Raw genomic sequence first — 14557 nt, 5'->3', positions numbered from 1 at the left:
TATTCCTCCTTTCCAACATGCTCCCAATCCAAAACACTATCACACACACACACACACTCACACACACATACACACACACTCTCACACACACATACACACACACATACACACTCACACACACACACTCACACACACACTCACACACACACATACACACACATACACACACACACTCACACACACACACTCACACACAAACATACACACACATACACAGACTCACACACCCACACTCACACACACTCACACACACACACTCACACACACACTCACACACACACACATACACACACACATACACACACACATAATTTTAACATTCATCCTCTCTTTAAAATACATGTATTGAACAACACCCACTCTATGTTAGGGTTCATTTCAGACACAAGAGTGAACAAGGCCATCCTATGAAACTATAGAATATCATAAGAAGGGAAAGAGTCGGGTATATTGAAGAACTCTAAGTGCCCTGGAGAGGCTTTACCTTCATGAAGGAAAGGTTCAGAACAACATCCATCTGTGATCCCAGCACTCATGAGACAGAGGCAGGAGGATTGTTGCAAGTTGGAGGCCAGTCTGGTCTAACACAGAAATTTCCAGGCGAGCCAGGTTTATATATGAAAACCCTGTCTCAAAAAGCTGCAAAATCCACCTCCACCCCCAGCCATGCTCATATGGACTGTGTTAACTGGCCTGGGGGTGGGGTTTTAAGGATTACAAAGTAGTAGAATGCCATGCTCACTCCATGCTTAGTCCCTGCCCCTCTCTCCTTTACAAAGGCACTCTGATGCTTAGGTGGGTTGTAATTGTCAACTTGAAACAGCCTAGAATCATCTGGGAAGAGAGTCTTGGTGAAGGACTGTCTGGATCAAGCAGACCTGTAGGTCTCTCCGTGGGACGTTGTCATGGTCACACTGGGGATGGGAAGGCCCATCCTGGGTTTAGTTCTGGACTGATGATGTGTAGAGTGGGAAATGGGCTCACGTACCATGGGTGTCACTAGATGCTTGGAGATGCTGCTTTGATCTTCTTGAAACAATAGACTATATAAAACCTAGAATTGTAAACTAAAATAAGCCCCTCCTCCCCCTCGCCCTCCCCCTTCTCCTTTCTTTATCACACATAAAACCATAAACCAAACCAAATAAAATAATATCCAATATACAGGTATGAATATTGTAGGTGTCATCAAGACCTAGCTGAGGATGGTGAGGCTGCTATCTTCATGGTTTATCCTTAGTTCCTTTCCTCCTACTTCCAAGAATATGCTGCTGACGTTCCCGCTACATTCTTGCTGTTCTCTGGCTATTAGTCTATGACAGACCATTGCACACTGCCTTTGATCTTATGAGCTCTTGGGTCAACAGATTCAGGATTTATCATACCAAGAGGCACGTGGACCCTAGTAGTAGAAACTGTGGAAGTCACTTTGAAAATTATTATTTTGTCCTATATACTGGATCATTAACATTGGGTGGGGACTTAGGCTTTCCACTAACATCTCTTGGGAAGGCAGGAGATAAGAAACAGCATTTAGAACAGTTCTGCTGACGGAGCCTAGCCAGGCTGGGAGTTGATCTGGAGCCCCATTGAGTGGAGTCTTGGTGAGCTTCAGCTATGAGCAGAAGATGAAGAAGGAACCAAACCAGCCCAGATGCTTGTTGCTAAGACACGCAGCAACCCCATAGTATGTGAAGAGAGAACAGACCAATGGGAGTATGTGTGTGTGTGTGTGTGTGTGTGCGCGCGCGCGCGCTCGCGTGCAAGTGTGTGAATTAATTTTGTTACCATCAGAGTTCACATCCTCCTTTCTTTTGGCCCTGAAGCAGTTAAAATGAACATGGCATCAGAGAGAGAGCTGCAAACACTGGTTCTCATGAAAGAAATGTGCTGTCGCTGACATCGCCAGCGGTTACCTGGCATACATCTTTCCCACAGTGTTTTAACAAGCGAGACTATTTTTAGGGAAATTCTTTGCCTTGAACTAAATTTATGGCCTTAAAGTCTTTTCTTCTACTTTTCGTGTGTGCATGATCCGACGGTCCAATTTATAACTGCCACCTCTACTACCCACCGGCATATCGGTTTCATCTCCCAGTGGAAGAGAAAACCAGACCCTGTGACTAGTGAACTGCATTGAAAATCTAGTCTAATGCTGACAGATAAACGCACTAATTTTCTTCTGCAACCGGTTCTGCATTGCAGGGTGAACCTGCTTCTAACAACTCCCTCAAAAGGCTCTGTAACCCGTCCAAAGGATGATGTCAACTGGTACAAGGACACAGGTCAGCCTGCATCATAGGTAACAGTTACCTCAGTGATAAAGTTACCAGGCAGGTTTTGAATGAGATTGTGTTTTTAAATGAAAGGCTGGCTGGAAACGTAGACTTGGACCAAGCATTAATAGGGGAAAATTTGAGACAAACAGAGGTTGGCATTTGGTTTCTTTGTGGTGTTCAACAAAGGTCAGGGAAGGTTCTAGTACAGAAGGGACCCAAGTTTCCATCGAAGAGTCGTGGTGTTCCACTAATACGCCAGTGTGTAGTTTAGACAAAGCGAACTCTAGGCTTAGGCAGGAGCAATTTCATGGCATGGAGGCCCTAGTCGCTCCACTGGAACTGGTCCCTTGATTTGTGTAACTCCCTGAGCAGTTGAAGCCATGTGTAATTTTATTCCGAGGAAGCAGTAAATTCCCTTCCACCACCACCCCCAACCCCCATGCCAACTGTTTGGATCAAATGGGGGCGGGTGATGCTTAAAGAGCAGATAGGGAACCCGGAGAGGCTCTGAAATGAATTTCATGTTCCCCCACCTTTGTCAGCAGAGCCAGGGCTGTGGGGGCAGCTCATGAATCCACCAGAGCCCAAATGACAACCTCGTTCCCATTGTCCATCTGCTCTGCTTCCTCACAAAGGTTAAGCACAAGATTGATTACGCATGTCGGACCATGTGAAGTACCTCAGAGTGAGGACAGGAGGGACCGTCTCTCATTCGGGACAAAAGAAAGAAGTTGGACACCCACAAGATAAATGGGGGAAACCCGGGCACCGAGTATGCAAGAGGTACCTGTGGTGTTTTGTTTGGGGTTTCTATTTTTCTTCTTTTCGGAAAACGTGGAAAGCTCCAGATTTGAAACGCTTAAGTTTAAAGTACCTACATAAGTCGATTTTTAGAGTAAGTTCATTAAGTACACTTCAAAATGAGGATGACTAATATTACCTATGTCCTATTAAAAAAAGCTGGTTTTACACAGAAAATGTGAATGAATTTTAACGGCACACATCCAAGATGACATTATCCAGTACTAAAAGACCAGACCACATCATTTGTCCAAATGAAGAGTTTACCACTGGTGGAAAAACAAACTTATAATTTCTTCAGCTTTAAAAGGACAACAGAGGCTTAGACCTGGTTAGGGTAGCTGGAACCAGAAGTGGGCCACACTCTATCTGCAAGGGGAACAGCCTGGGGGAGTTTTCTGTGCTGAGCTATGTGAAACTTTGGGCAGAGAGAGCTAGGTCCCCTCTGCATGTACCTTTCACAGGAAGTACCTGTTCTGAGGTGACCCTTTGCAACAGGAAAAAGAAAAGCTGCTGTTTATCAATGCTCCTTACCCAGAGCAGCAGAAGGGCATCCTTTCCTCCTTCATCCTGAAAGGACCATTGCTTTCAATTCCCCCAGCAGAGAGTTAGAAAAGTCTCTTCTCAGAGGTTGCGGGGTTACAACAGACTATCCTGAGGAGGTTTTTTTTTTTTTTTTTTTTTTTTTTTTTAGCTTCTCTGGAATTGTGAAGGGGAACATGTGTTTCTTAATCCCACCCATGATTCAGATGACAACCCCATATCTCTAAGAGGTTGAGGTCTGCCCTGGCTCACACCAGGCAGTGAGTTGTAGACACCCGAGTAGAGAGGTACTGCAGAGGTGTGTGGATATCATGAGGACTGTTCTGGCCTTGTTTCTTGCTTTTGCTGTTGCTGCTTCTTTACTTCCCATTTATTTGCTATTTGTTTTGTTGAGAGGGAGCTAATTGTGTTTTTAGATGTGTTTTATTCATGTAACCCTAGCCTTAGGGTGACCTCAGAGATGGAGATAGGTACCTCAGCTGTAGGAGACGTGGCCGAGTGGTAAAACAATCTGACACACCTTTGGTATGGACAACAATACATTCATTTTTGTTACCTAAGGGAATTGTTTTACTTGATGGTTATAAAGTTTTTTTTAAAAAAGATGTCTCATTCTAAACTCACTCAAATTGTTAATTTTTCAAAAAATAAAAAATAAAAAACAAAACGTAGAGTTTAGGAAAAAATCTGGATCATCGCGCGCCCTGAATCTTCAGTGATTTTAAAATTTCACCAGGGGGCGCTCCCACTTCACAACCCAGAGGCAGGAAGGACAAAGGACCACAGCAGGCTTGTGTTTAACTTGCGGGCATACATGTCTTGTTTGCATTTTCAACTCTTTCTCCTCTTCTCTCTCACACACTGTATAAAGCCCAAGTGAGCTTAGGCCTGCCTCCTTTAAACACTGGAGCACAAACTAACACCACCACAAAATTAGCAAACACAGACAATTGTGAATTACATTGTTCCTGGCACAGGCCATGGAGTTATTTGAAATCTGCATTGAATTTTTGGTTGTCAGCATCAGTGTAAGAGTACATTAACATAGGGTATCAAGAAATATGCCTGTGTTGGGCCACCCTGGGGGAAAACCTGTGGTTACTCTGCATTGGTCTCTGGTGGGGGTGCTTTTTCACCCTCTGTGGTGAATCTTTGGGTAAGCCCAAGTCGCAAGAAAATGCAGAGTCAGGAAACAGACTACTTAAAGAAAACTCCCCAAAGACAATCCAGTGACAGAGCCTGAGAAGGAATTAGTCTCGAAGTCTGCTTTTCAATTCATGTATAAGTTTCATATACTAAGAAGTCTGAAGATGGTTTTTTGAACACATGATTTAGGCAAACAATAAATAGAGCATTTCTTGTGGGAAGGAAATAAGGTATTTCAAAGTCAGAAGGGAGAGAGAGCACCAGTTTGCCAAGTGTAGAACCCCACAGAGTCCTCTGGCCTGGAGTTTCAAACTGATCCAAACCCTTTGGGGGTTTGAATTTCTTTGCTGTTGGCAAAACACAATTCGTGCTTCAAAGAGAAACAGCATTAAGAAGGCCTGTTACAGAAGACTCAAAAGACTTCTGGGGCACCAAATCACTCTTACAAAACACCATTTTGATGAGTTTAGTACAGATTAATAGAAAACATATGGATTAAATTTTTCTTTAGAATTACATTGGTTCATAACACGAGCAGACAAGGCTGTTAAAAGGCATCCCCAGCCTTGCAGAGCCCCAGACACCTTAGCAGTGGGTTCGGGAGCTTCCCAGGCAGATCCGGCTTCCTGTCATTGTCCATAGAGGTACAAGGATTCTGCCCTTCTGTCTTGGACTTGGCTAATATCAGTGGGCCGTCTGGTCGGAACTTCAGCATTTATTCCCCAAGGTGAAAGCCTCCGTCTCCTCACATGTCCTGGGAGGCTTCACGTTGTCTGATCGGGAGGCGGTGCCTCTCAAGTAACAGAACTTCTCCAAAAATGCATGACAACAATTAATTATTCATTCTTTTCTCAGGGCCCCAGAAGGACAATATATCTGTGACCAAGACTGGAGTGGCCATCAAAGTAGGCAAAGCCTCTCTACAACAACTATGAGTCATCAAAACACCCCTCCCTACCAATCACCAAAACCAAAAACCAAACCGAGCCTTAAACAGATGGCGACTGACCAACCAGCAAGTGGAGAGTCCAGAAAGTGACAGAAACCAACTGGACCAGGCGGCTCCACTGTGTGGGCTTTTTTTTTCCCCCTAATGTAAGGAATGATTCAGAAACAAAGCAAAAGAAACAAAAGGCAAAAGTTGGATTATAGCTAATCACTCTCACAAGACATGGAATGAGATGCCTCCGCCTCCTGTGGGAAGTTATCTCCACCTTTGAGACAATCTGTGTGTGTGTGTGTGTGTGTGTGTGTGTGAGAGAGAGAGAGAGAGAGAGAGAGAGAGAGAGAGAGAGAGAGAGAGAGAGAGAATGTATTCTTGCAAGTGTTAAACAGTCATTTGTAGTCTAACTGGCAAATTTAGGAAGTGTTTTCTTTACAAAGATTTCTAATAAATTCTGACATTTCATACAAGTAAAAGAGGATGTTTTTCTCGGAAGTGTGGTCTGTAACCAAAACTTCTCTGTAGCAGATGCATCCACTTTGCTTTCGACCACATGTTGGATTTAGCCCTGCACCCCAAGCAAAGGTAGCTGCTGCTTCTGGCCAGGCTGAGTGTGTTGCATGATTTCCATCGCAGCCACAAGGTCCCATTGCTTCATCCACTTCTGTTCCTGTTCAAATCTCCTGTGTTTCTATTCCTGCCAGTAGTTTTCTTAAACCTGGGCTGGACTTCGGGACAGGCCATGTTGTCATATTCTTGATGTGGAGGAGAAGAGGGTGAGTGTCATTTAAGGTACTTTGTTAGTTTGAAAGCTTAAATGAGATTCTTGATAAAAAAAAAGGAAAGAAAAAAAGGAAAAAAAAAAAACTTCCTCCGGAAAGAACCATAGCTAACTATCTTACCAGGAAATGGCCCCCTAAGTGAGAAAAAGAACATATACGTAAAGCTTTGGCATGTGTTACTTTTCTCCTTTATTTTCCAGTGTTGTTAAACCTGGAGGCATCAGGGCCGGCATTACTTAAGTAGGAGGGATGGCCACACTGCTAATGAAGCTTTGTTCGTTTGCCCTACGTAAGGGAGACAAGCTTCATGCATCATGCATTGTAGAAATTGTTACTACGTTTCTAGTACTATGTAGATCCTTAAAGGAGTCCCCCAGAGACAGAAATAGGGTACACACTGCACCTGACTCCTGCTGCTCCGCAGGCACTGAGGAAACAAAACATACACACAGGACTTTACTGAAGAGCCAGCCTCACCAAAGTAACCAAGAGATTCCGAGTAAGATAAAAACAAGGCAAAACTCCAGCGACACACTCCAGCACTCATTGGCTTATCTACAGAAGCCTTTGAAATGAACTAAACACTGCCCTTTACTTTTGTCTAACGTAGAAGAAAATAAAAACAAAACAAATGGGAAACACTTTTCATTAACATCAGACTCTTGTGCACGGTTTTTCAGACTGACAGGCATCCAAAGGACCAGGCCAGCTCTTGGCCAGAAAAGAAGACTCTTCTCTCTGTCGAATTCACATGTGGTGGGTGGTAATTTTTCCAGCAGTCACCGTTGTCTAAACCCTAGTCACCCGACGTGTCTGAATGACACAAACAAGCAAGGAACATTTTGATGCGCCGAGGAAAGCTGTTTTGACAAACGTCAGAACCCGGGTCTCGCTGGCTGAGGCCTGTTGTTAAATTTCCCAGGCTGCCTGAGTACTGCAGCCCAGCGGCTTCTGTCGGGGAAATTGGACATATCCAACACAATTCCATTTCCATTTCTCTGCAATGTTACAAGCTTCCTTGGCAGCAAATCACATATTCTTATCACAAAAATAAGTGAGAGAAAAGAAGACATACATTTCTGTCAAAGTTATGTCAAGACATATTTGGTATGTGTTTCACGTCACTACCACTGACAGCAAAGATGTCACGCGCTCCCAACACACAGCAAAGAAGGATTTTCCCTTCTCACGCCAGGCTTCAATCTCATTTTGTTCACTTATAAGTGCAATGACAGGAAGGTGTCTTTTTAAAACAAAGCTTTAAAGGGAGGTGGGGGGAGAACGGTTTGGGTATCGCTGGCTCTCTGAATGGACATATTGTGTGAATCTAGCCTGACAACATCATAACAACCGTGATAATAGCCTCCCATCACCACCCAGCACAGGAGTCTGGTTCTGAGTCACTCCTTCCCATCAGTGGGATGGAGATAGACCTCAGAGCAAGGCTCAAGTTCCCTTAAAGGTTCTGGTGAAATTACAATCCCTTAAATAAGATAAGAAGAGCACAGGGTGGGGGTGGGTGGAAGGAGTAAGAAGAAAAGGAGGGGGGAGAAAGAGAGGGGGAAGAAAGGAGGGAGGGACAAAGGAAGGAGTGCAGGGGAAGGGAATAAATGGGTAGAGAAGAAGGAAGAGAAGGAAGGATGATGGGAAGAGGAAAGAGGCAGCCTCGGAGGGTCCCACTGAGTGGCTGAGTTTCACCTTGTCATTATGCTCTGCCCAGTGCGGGGATTTTGGCAGATCCAGGACAGTTCAGCTCAGTAGAAGCTTCTCCATCAACAAAGGGTAAGAGCCACACTCATCCAACCAGTGATGTCTCTGGGCCATTTTCACCCCTGTCCTGGGAGGAGCCTTGCCCAGGAATTTTTGTTGATTCTTGTATCAGTAACACTTAGAAGTCCTGAGGACTTAGGAGCTGGTAATTAATTCAGAGACTCATTAAACAGCCTTCTTTATAGCTGACCAGATTGTTGCCTGGTCTCTGAGGATCTGAGCTCAGGTCTTCATGCTTGCTGTGAAATCGCAGTCCCTCAAGTGTTAAATGAAAGCAAAACAGCCTCCCCTCCACAGTCTACCTGAGCATGAACACGGAGAAACGTACAGAAACAGGTTCTAGAAGGAAGCTGAGGTGATCGTGAAGAGCATCTTAAGTTTATTATCAAAAGATGCACGGCGACCGAGGACATCTTGAAATTGATCATCCATTCTCTTAAATTGCCCCACCCGGTGCAGGCTCCCCAATTCACGTTCATTATTACAGTGAAACTCACAGGTACCATGAGCACTAGACTGGGAGACTTCTACCTAGAGAGGTTATATATTCACAACGGAGCCTTCCCAGACCACGATGAGCAAACAGAGGTCCTCTCACTGAAGATCTGCAGCACGCCCTCAAGGTCCCCACAGCTATGACCTTTCTCAAATACCACATCTGGGAAGGGCTTACACATTTGTACTCTTCCTGTGGCTGCACCTTAGTTATGGGACGCACACATATTTTACACATGCAAAACCAGAAGACGGCTCACAACAACACTCTCCAGGGAGCAGGTGCCTTCATTCATTTGTTCCTTCTTTTATTGATTCCTTCGTTCATTCACTTATTCAAGTGTTCCATTACCACATCAGTGACTCTCAAATACATGGAAAAATATTTATGATGTAAAGTTAAACGGCTACCTAGCTCAAGAAAGCTGAAAGTAAGAGCAGTCAGCAGGATACAGAAGGCATATGTCGGACATAGAGCCGGAAGTTCTGGTGTACTGACCATGAAGTACAGTGTAAGCTGAAGAAGATGGTAGATAAGAAGTCAGGAGATTCCAGTAGATCTGAAGAAAAGCTTGGTGAGAAACAACATTCACTTAAGCAAGCTCCTTTCGCTCGCTTCCCTTGAAGCTCCATTGTGGTTTAGTTACTGCACTGGTCCTGTTCAACTTTGTTCTGTGTTTGATTATCCTAGACTTTATTTGCATTAATTTCACATTTTAAATATTACAAACATTATTTTTAAAATACAAAAAAAGGACAAAGTAGCCTTGACCTTGATTATGAGTTTCTTGTTTCCCCCTTCCCCTCCCTGACCCCCATTACTCCTTAATGGTCTGTCAAAGGCCAATGGTAGTCCTGCTTTCAAAATAACCTTGGCTAGGGATATAGTCAGTGGAGGAGCATTTGCTTAGCATGTGAGAAACCTGACTTCTAGTTGTAGGGGAAAGGGAAAAACAAAACAACAAAACTCCCTTACCTGAGCCCCAAGAACCAACCTAAGGAGACCCTGGGCAAATTGGCACCTTTACCAATTAAGCTGACTTTCAATGGCTTGCTGCTGGATTCTGGGGTTGGGTCCCTTTTGCAGCATTAAGCAAGTGCTCCTACTTCCCCTGCCCCCTTTTCAATCTGAGACAGTGCTTCCCTAACTTGTCCAGGCAGACCTTGAACTTGCAATCCCCCTGCCTCAGCCTCCTGAGATGCTCAGGTTACAGGCCTGTGCCACCAGGCTCGGCTAGAAGGCAAATTTCCAAATACGACTCACTTACAAAGCAGAAAGCAATTTCATTTTGTTGTTTGTCTGATATACTATTTTCATCCGAAACAAAACACACAGGATTCCTCTCACTCTGAGTGGCTGTTTCTGTCTTTGGTTCCCACTACTCACTTTAACATAAAATAAAGTATCATCCAGCCATGAGGCAGATTCAACAGCAGAGGAGAGAGAAAGGGTGAGGAGGGAGGGTGGGTAATGCAGTCAGGGACCAAGAAACCTAAAGGTAGGAAGCACTTGAAAGCCATGTTCTATGAAGGTAGAGAGATGGCTCAGTGGTTATGACCACTGCTGCTCAAGGACATAGGTTCCCAGGACTCACACATGGGTCACAACAGCCTATGACTTCAGTTGTAGAGGATCTAACACCCTCTTCTGGTGCCTCCAGACACTACACATCCTTGGGGTGTATGCACATCAAATAAATAAATAGGTTCTTGAAAGTCATGGTTTGAATCTTCCCGTAACAAAACCCTGCATCTCGTAGTTCATAAAAATGAAAAATACTCATATTAGGCAGGAAAATACAAACAAGCTCTAACCTTAGCATCCAGAGGCAGATATAGCTGGACACTGCTGTTATCTTCTCAAAGCTTTATTGCTATGCGTTTCCCATCATCACTGACAACCCCGGATCTCTTATTTATTTCTTGAGCAGTTTTTCAGATATTTAAAGCTACCAAGATAGATCATTTTTAATAGCTGTATAATATTTTGCTTTATAAATTTAGCAAGTTTCTAGTCACTAGGCACAGAGCTTATTTTCAATTATTACTATTAAAATAACTCAGCGATGTGTTTCTTCATGCATATTAACTGGCTTACTCTCTGTTTATTAGTTTTAACTAGCTAGACTTCCTGAAGGTAAAAAGCAATCTTTTGAAAATGTCTTTTTAAGAACATATGGAGTTCTAGCTCCCATTTTCAACCCAGTTTAAAATTAAGCACCATCTCTTACTTGATTACCTGTGCACACTCCTAATCTCCATGATAATTTGCTGAGAAAGGCCCTGGTTCTTATACCAGTTTAGAAAAGGTAGGATTGGTAACATTAATAGCAGATTTCCCAGAGGAACCTTCCGAGCTGACCACTGTGGCCTGTGCCTGTGACCCCGACACAGTGAGGTAGAGGCAGGTGGAGGAAGCCACTTGGGTTTCACAGTGAGACCTTGTCTCCGGCGAAGAAACGTGAACATTCCTTCTGACAAGTATCTGTTCTTTCTGATGCTTTCTGAGTCTGTATTCCATTCAGCACACACTTCAGCTTCTGAGAAGGAACGTTTGAGAAGGAACACGGCCCCTTCTGCAGTTCAGTTCTGGTTTTTACAGGCAAAGCTGGACAAGCAGAATCTGAGGATATGACCCGAGGGTTTTTTGTTTGTTTGGTTGGTTGGTTTTGTTTTCTTCCTAAGCTAGTTTGGTGTATTTGGAAAAAGCACATATACAGACACGTGTCTAAGTGTTCATTCTTGCTCACTGTGGTCCTTGCTATCATAGGAGACCAGCTGACCTTCCCTGAACAGCTCAGGATGTCCGTTCATGTCCTATGGTCTTACCGGTCACACAAAAGCCACATCTCTCAAGCCCATGAGCAGCAGATGAACACAGACCTACAAAGAGTTTCTCAAAAACCACTCTTTGTAGTTTTTTTGGGGGGCTGTCTGTGACACTGACTGTTCAGAGCAAGCCAGAAGCATCTAAGGATCTGCTGGTTAACGGTCAGTGAGAACCTTTCTTCGGAGCTGCAGAAGACTGTGCTTCTTAAACATCTGCCCATCCTCAGAACATCATCATCACGTGGTCACTTTTGTTCTTCTCACTTCATAGATAAGGATGCTGGACACCGAGGCATCCCTGAGCTCAGACTTCCAGAACCCAGGAAGCCATTTTTTTTGTGTGGTGGTATACATAGGTATATACACAGGATTGGCAAGGTGCTCATAGCAAACTGAAGCAAGAGCCAGAGGTCAAAAGTTCCTCTTTGGAATGTCCAGATGAGGTGAGAAAACTGGCAACAAAATGTCTTTCTGTCTCCATTTATACTCCTCCACACCATGAGACAGATGTGTTCTGTCTATCTCAGGATTCCCCAAGTACCCTCTCAGCAAAGCACCTCCCATCCACCAAATTCTGGAGACCAGAGGGGAGGCTCCTTCCACTGCACCCATGAGTGACTCAGCTTGTGTTCACAAGAGGACAGATGGCACTGGGGTCGGCCACAGACAACTGCTGTTGCAGCCCACACAACTTCAGAAGGACTAGACGACAATGCTGAATTGCCCTAGATAGGTCATTTGTCATGGATTCGCCAGACAGTTTGCAAAAGACTATGCAGCACCTCACACTACTGTAGGACACCCCATCTGGGATTTTGCAACTAAATGGAGGAGGGGGAGTCACTAGAAATTTGGAAGAGGAATTCCGATTGTGCAGGGATCAGGACTTAATTCAAAACTGAATGCATAATGTATGTGTTTCTCGTGGCTTCCACCTGAGCTGTATTATACACCTTCACTGCATCCTGAGTTCTGAACATACATGTGTGCCTTGATATCATACAGCATATGATACTATACAATATGACAGCATGTGACACCATACTGCATAAACACCAGAAATCACTACCTGAAAACCCACACCTGCTCATAGGTAAGATTATTATGTCATGAATTGAAGTGTTTTCACTGTGCATACGAAGTTTTATGTAAAAACATAAGTTTTAATTATGGAAAACAAAATATTTTCCTATTTCAGCAGAAGAATAGAAAATTAGCATGCCTTTGGATTTTCTGTGTTATAATGATTGATATTTTAAAATTGTTTGAGATGCTGCTGTGTTTAAAAAGCAAAGAAAAAGAGTCAGTACATGAAATTTGGTTTAGGGTTGGGACAGAATTTCTCACAATCTCGGTCAGAGCTTGGGCCACATAAAATTTTCTCAGGTGAAAAAGGTAATAAATGAGGTGATCAAGTTTAAAGAGCCTAGACAGAGAAAAACAAACACTCATAAAAACTTTCTTCTTGGGAAGCTCTAGTCATAATCATAGAAAATCGCTCAAGCTGACCAATCAGAATTTCAACTTTACCACCAGTGACTTGAAGTTGTGTCTTACTTGTTTGTCTGTTTTTTCCCCCCAACCTGGCAAGTACCTTAGCTGCCAATGGTTACTTTAAAGTACAGCCCTAACAATACTACCTTCTCACCTAAAATTATCTGTGACTTCCTGTGGCCTGTGTCACTGGTAGTCAGTGCCAGACCCTTTCTGGAAGGACACATGCCTGGACATTGTACTTCCAGTCTCTGTCCCCATATGTCCCTGTGTGTGCACATGTCAGCATGTTGCTCTTCTGGTTGGCGTCTGTTCCCAAGGCCCTCTCCTTTAATTTCCCCTCAGTGTCCCAGGCTTATGTCTTTCAGCTCTTCTCACAGTTGTCTCTCATTAACTGTGAGCTTTTGAGAAAGGAACCCTACCTCTCACAGTGTCTTACAGGTATTTCATAATGGTCACTTAAAAGAAAAAAGGACGGCCAGTGTCTTAGTAAGGGTTTTACTGCTGTGAAGAGACACCATGACCTAAGCAACTCTTATGAAAGAAAACATTTAGTTGGGGCTGGCTTGAAGTTCAGAGACTTCATGCATTCTCATCATGGTAGAAACCATGTTGGCATGCAGGCAGACATGGTGCTGGAGGAGGAGCTCTACCTCTTGATAGATCCACAGTCAGCAAGTGACTGTGTTCCATACTGGGCATAGTTTCAGCAAGGAGACTTCAAAGCCCATCGCATGGTGATACATTTCCTCTAACAAGGCCACACCTATTCAATAAGGCCACACCTCCTAATAGTGTCACCTATTCTAACACAAGAATCTATAGGAGCCACTCCTATCCATACTACCACAGCCAGGGAGATAGCTCAAGGAGTAAAGTGCTTTTTGCACAAGCTCGAGGGCCTGAGTTCAATCCCTGACACATGTAAAAAGCCACTCATGATAACTCACACATGTGATCCCAGCACTACGCACGTGGAGGTGAGAAATCTCTGGAACTTTCTGGATAGTCAGTCTAGCCTAATCAGTGATTTCCAGGTCCCTATGAGAGATACTGTCTTAAAAACAAAATAAGGTGGACCTCTGGCCTCCACATGGACATGCACACATGTGCATGACCATCCCTGATACACACACATAAAGGAGAAAGATCTCCAGATACTTGATCTTCATGGAGAGGTTGAGTGTTGGCAGGCTGCTCTACCCAGTGACCCATGGACACTCACAGCAGAGCATCTATTTGGGTGTGCTCTGTGTCTGCTGTGATGGGGCAAGCATACTATACCTTCATCTCTTCTCATTCATTTTCCTTATTAAAAGAGCATGTGTAATAGCTGGAAAGATCTTCTTGGATACCATAACTCAAAATTCTCCTTAGTTAGTGGATATGCAATAGTCTCTCGAATGATTCTATTGAAAGTTCCAGATTAAGAATCAAGAACCAACCCTAACCCTTTCCCAGCTCTAGCATATATC

This window comes from Micromys minutus (genome assembly GCF_963924665.1).
Source record: "Micromys minutus genome assembly, chromosome: 15".
In the NCBI taxonomy this organism is placed as follows: Eukaryota; Metazoa; Chordata; class Mammalia; order Rodentia; family Muridae; genus Micromys; species Micromys minutus.
This window is presented reverse-complemented; position numbering follows the sequence as displayed.